The sequence below is a fragment of the Xyrauchen texanus genome, chromosome 13, assembly GCF_025860055.1.
Source record: "Xyrauchen texanus isolate HMW12.3.18 chromosome 13, RBS_HiC_50CHRs, whole genome shotgun sequence".
Classification (NCBI taxonomy): domain Eukaryota; kingdom Metazoa; phylum Chordata; class Actinopteri; order Cypriniformes; family Catostomidae; genus Xyrauchen; species Xyrauchen texanus.
In genome coordinates this window covers 12,949,456-12,955,455 of record NC_068288.1, presented here as the reverse complement: position 1 = coordinate 12,955,455, position 6,000 = coordinate 12,949,456, and positions in this window count along the sequence as shown.

Below are 6,000 nucleotides of genomic sequence, written 5' to 3'. Positions count from 1 at the left end.
CGCACACACACACAAGACGAGACAGTCACCAATGAATAAACTCAAATCCCCACCTCATAATTTTTCTTGTTTTCTTGTTACTTGAAAAATAAGCTTGGAAATAAAAAATTTACCTTTGCTAAGAAATTTATTTATATATTTTTGAGGGGCTCCAGTGGCATTAGAGCTGCACGATTCTGGATGAATTGGGAATCCAAATTTTTTGGCATGGGCAGACATAATCATGTGAGCCTTTGAAGCAGCCAGCTGAAATCAAACAATGCATGGGTACCGAACTGAGTCAAACTTGATCCTTGCGGTCTTTTTTTAGTATTGGTAGCTCTTAAAACAATGCATTGAGCAGAGATTTCATGGTACCCTTAGCGAGTTGTTGCGGCACCCTGCAGTTTGGAACCACTGTGCTAGACTAACGTCTTTGGCCATTACATATCCTTGTTTATTCAGCATCTCGTGCAGGAATTTTTAGATGCCATTTCAAGTTAAAAAGAAATTCACCCTTTAAAAATGCATCTTAAAGAATTTGAATTCCAAAATTACATTTGACCACCTTATAAAGGCATGCCACGGGAACATTCATGTACCTAGCTGAATCGTTGTCATTTAGGAATAAGATTGTGTGGGTGTCTGATTCAAGGTGGCGATCTTTTAACAATTAATCGTGCAGCTCTAAGTGGAATTAATACATCAATGGTGCATTAATGCACAGGCTTATGTGGGCTGAACCGTGTGGGCCAAACTACAGATCAGTATGTGGCTGCGCTACAAGAGTTAGCTGCTACCTGTGAATACGCCGCTGTGGAGTATGAGCTGATCCACGATTAGCTTGTCGAAAAGACGAATTCAACTCGCATCATAGTGCGGCTTCTGCTTGAAATACCACTCAACCTTAAAAAAGCCATGACTGTCATTCGCCAGATCGAAATGTCAATGGTGGAAGCCAAAGCAATGATAGCAACCGCGGACACCGCTGTACAAGCGGTTCAGCGTCATAGTCGGCCTTGATGGGGAAAAGGTAAAGGCAGTGTGATACCGCAGCAACGTGGACATTCCAAAACTACACGTGGACTTAACTGCTACAGATGTGGATCCTAGCAACACACAGCTAACTTTCCAGGATGTCCTGCAAAGGATAATGTGTGCAGGAGCTGAAACAAAAAAGGATATTATGCAAAGGTGTGTTGGGGAAGCAAACTGGTGTGTGAGATTACGGTGCCAGAGGTGACCGTGTTGAACATTGAACATACAGCACGGGACTGTGGAAAAATAATGTGTTTGGTACATATAAGCGTCAACACAGGACAAAAATGTGAGGTTGAGCTAATGGTAGATACAGGCTCAACAGTGTCCATATTTCCCATGACCATTTACACATAAACAGTCGTTCAATCATACTCCGCTCTCACCACTGATGCTCAGCTTAGTTTAGTTTAGTTTTGGGGGAGATGCAATTCAAGTTAAGGGATGTTTCATTCAGTGACCGTTCTACTGTTATGGATATTTATATTGTGCAACGAGGATCAGCTATGCTAGGCAGAGACTTGTTTAATGGACTATGTTTACAACTATGTTATGGCTGTGTCAGCTCAACCCCATGTGCACACACAGCCTCAACTGTAAATTTGGGACAAGAAAACACACTTGGGTTTGCAGTAAGGTTTGTACACCGTGTGAAAATCCATCCTGAGGTCCACCCAGTACAGCAGAAACTGAGGCAGTTACCCTTCACAGTACATGACAAGGTGTCCGAAGAACTACAGAATCTAGTACAACAAGATGTAATAGGTGGTTCCGAGTAGGTCTCTCCAATAGTGGTTACCAGAAGAAAAATAAACTGGAAAATTAGGTTGCGTGTGGACAGTTGTAATTCAATGTAAGTTGTTCAAATGTAAGCAGTGGTAGTGGATGGTTTTCCTCTTCCACACATGGAGGAGATGTTTGCAAAACTGTGTGGAGCAACGTTGTTCTCTACATTAGACCTTGCATGCTGCACAAGGACAGTTGAAATTTAACAATGTTCATTACACATGATGGACTTTTCCAATATAAAAGGTTTCCGAATGGGCTGGATTCAGCCCCAAGCTGCTTTCAGAGGATGATGTCTAAAATCCTTAAGGATCAGCCGGCAGTCCAGTGCTACCTGGACGACATTATGTTGGCAGGAGTGGCAAAAGGGGAACACGACAGGAACCTGAAATCAGTCTTGCAGCATATAGACAAGTCTGGGCTCACACCGAACATGTCAAAGTGCCACATTAGACAATCTGAACTGTCATTCCTGGAACACAATGTCAGCAAAGGGACTACAGCCTGATACTCTGCATATATCGGTGGTGGCAGAAGCACCACCACCTGCTGATGAGGACAGTATTTGTTCATTTCTGGGCCTTACATCATGGTTCACACCAAAATACGCCACTTTGGTGGAGCCACTGCGCCACTTACTATGAGGCTCTAATTCATTCACATGGACCCCTCAGGCTCAGGAGGGTTTTGAGACAGTAAAAGAACTGATTGTGAACAGTGCTGCCCTCATGCTTTTTAACCCAGATCTGCCTACGATAGTGAATACTGATGCATCAGATTATAAAATAGGAGGATTTTCCTATTCCCAGTGTGCCCAATTCCCAATGTGCTCTAGGTACTTGTGGTGGCATAGTGACTCGCCTCAATCGGGGTGGAGGAGGATGAATCTCAGTTGCCTCCGCTTTTAAGATGTCAATCAGTGCATCTTTTCACATGGCTTGTTGAGCGTGTTACTGCGGAGACCTAGGGCTTGTGGAGGCTTGACGCTATTCTCCGCGGTATCTATGCACAACTCACTATGCACCCCACCAAGAGTGAGAACCACATTATAGTGTCCACGAGGAGGTTAACCCAACATGACTCTACTCACCCTAGCAATCGGGCCAATTGGTTGCTTTGGAAGCATGACTGGAGGCACGCCCTGGATTTGAAGTTGCGACTCCAGGTGTGGTAGTCAGCATCTTTACTTGCTGAGTTACCAGGCCCCCCGGAATGTGTTTTGACTCAGTTGCATGCAGACAAAACAGAGAGAACAGTGGCATTTGCATCACGCTTACACACTACAGCAGAAAGGAAATATTCTACTTTGGAGAAAGAAGCATTAGAATGCGTATGGGCAACAGAGAAATGAAGGACGTATTTGTGAGGCCGACATTTCACGTTACAGACGGACCATAGCCTGCTGACCACCCTTTTGTCATCCAAAAGCCAGAGCAGCTATGCGCATAGCAAGATGGTCAGCTGGCGGCTGGTATTCACATACGACATTCAGTATAAGCCAGGATGCAAAAATGTGACCGCAGACTTGTTTGTCTCACCTACCATTGTACTGAATCTAGTCTGGAAAATGATGTTGAGTTGGTTGCACTCACCTCCACCCTCACTGCAGTAACAGGTGCTGAGTTAAAAGCTGGATGCATGTCATGTCCAGTTAAAAAACTAAGCTGTGTGAACTACTTCCAGATGGCCAAAGTCTGCAAAAACACTGAACTATGCCTTAAAATCACACTTTCAAATACGACATTAACTGTCTCTTCAAGATGGCTGCATGGTAAGAGGTACAAACCGCTTCATAGTACTAGAATTCATATTGCTCGCTCATAACACACATCAGGGCATAGTGAAAACAAAAAGGAGTCTGACAGAAATGTACTGGTGGCCTGGCATGGATTAGAAACAGCTGTCAAATCATGCACCACATGCCAATTACATGATAAGTCAGCTGTCACACATAGTACACCACTACAGCCGGTGCCATAGCCTACAAGTACTTGGGAAAAAGTGGGCTTGGATATAATGGGCCCATTTGATACAACACCTGTGGATTGCTGTTTTGTGATCACACTTGTAGACTATTAAAGCAAATGACCTGAGATTACATTTGTTTCACAAGCTACCACTCATACTGTGAAGTAGGGAGGGAAATCCTAAAGACCTGATTTCTGACAATGGAGTACAGTTAACTTCACACAACTTGAAAATGTTCTTACAGGATAGAGGAACTGTGCCCAGGATAGCATCTGTGTATTACCCGAGAGCAAATGGGGAAGTTGAAAGTAGGGATGGGCGGATCGATCCTTAAGTATCGATATTTTCGATACTGCCTTTGTATCAAAAGGATTGATTCTCAAATAAAAGTATCGATACTATCTGTTTGTTTAGCCGCCTATTTCAAATATGTCAGAGCGTCCACAAATTGTCGATAGCGCTGTTGACAGGTTGGCCAGAGCAAATTGTGACGCGCTTGCGACAATTAGTACATGTTCTGTGAATTCCTACTGACCGCCAGAGGCAGTAGGCATATAAAAACTCTGGCGATCATCACTAGGAATTAATGAAGCAGAACGTACAGCGGTTGCACCAGAAACTACCTCAACATCTACCCTAAGGTCTGTGTCAGACTGTGCATCATCAGTGACTCCTCCAATGACCCCATGTACTGATGTACCATGTACAACATCTACAGCTAAAGGAGGCATATGGGGGGATTTTGACTCGCAGGTTCTATCAGCACAACAACAACAATCAGGAAGCAGCGATTCCATAATTGAAATGCGTCGCTATGCTGAGGAAAAAGTAGTTCCCCGAAACCAAGACCCATTAGTTTGGTGGAGAAATCATGAACAAACCTTCCCAGCTCTCAGCAAACTAGCTAAAAAATATCTTGCGGTCACTGCATCATCTGTCCCGTCAGAGAGAATTTTTTCTAAAGCAGGGAGTTGACTAGTCAAAGAAGAAACAGACTAAAGTGGAAAAATGTCAACATTCTATTGTTCCTTAACAAAAACCTATAAATAACACATGAAGATTCCAATTAAAAATTCTGTTCAGGTTCAAGTTTTACAATTAAATCATTTGAAGTGTTCTCAGCCGAACTGTCATCCCTGGTTTGATTTCCAGTGCATTCCAGTCTTTTATCACGGGTTTATTTAATTTAATTTAATTTAATTTTTAAGTTAAAAATTAACTTAATCATTCATAGAAAAAACAGGCTCAAGAGGAAAATGTTAATGTCAACTTGTTTGGAAGAAATGTTGTAAAAGTTTTCAGTGCTTGTTAATAAATGTAAGCAAAACGTTGTCATGTCCATGTTATTTATTATTAATAATGTTGCAATCACAATACTCTATAAAATCACTTACATATAAATAATTCATAAAAGTATCGGTATCGGAATCGGCGATACTTGTCTTCAAAGTACTTGGTATCGGATCGAAAAGAAAATAACTGGTATCGCCCATCCCTAGTTGAAAGGTTCAATCACAGCTTAAAGGACAGCTTACAGTCAGCTTTGCTATAAGGAAAAGCATGGATGGAGTTTACAAAATACTTTTTGCAAGCATAACGTGCAACTCCGCACACCACTACACAGTGCACTCCAGCTGAACTTCTCCATGAATATTCAAATGAATATCGCTGGTCTTCACTTATCGTTTGACTACGTACCACCTTCACCTCTAGAGTTAGGGAAATGTGTTTTTCTACAGATCTCTAGAGGGAGCTCTCAGCTAGAAAGACTGGCAGAAAACATGGTAGGGTAAAGAGAAGGAGTTGATGTCATGCACATGTGGAAGTAGAGTGTGAATTGTTCTAAGCTGTAGTTGTTGCCTGTTTTCTTTATTAAATGAACAACACCACATGCATGTTCATTGAATAACAGTCCACGCACCATTTGGTACACAAATACACACACACACACACACACAATATATACACAATGAAGTGACATTCAAAATCTACTTGGGGTAAAAAAAAAATCTGATGGGGCATGTGGCCAACTGGTGTTTATTTTTGGCCAAAAATAATAGTTTCAATTAAAGCTAGTTTCAACACATGAGTTTTTGCATGTTTGGGAATGCTATTGACTGGTTTGGGTCAACTTGCTCACCGTCAGCACTATTTTCAGCCAACACAGCATTCAGAACTGCTAATGCTATAGCATTTTTTGCCTGATTGAATGGTGATTCATTATGCATC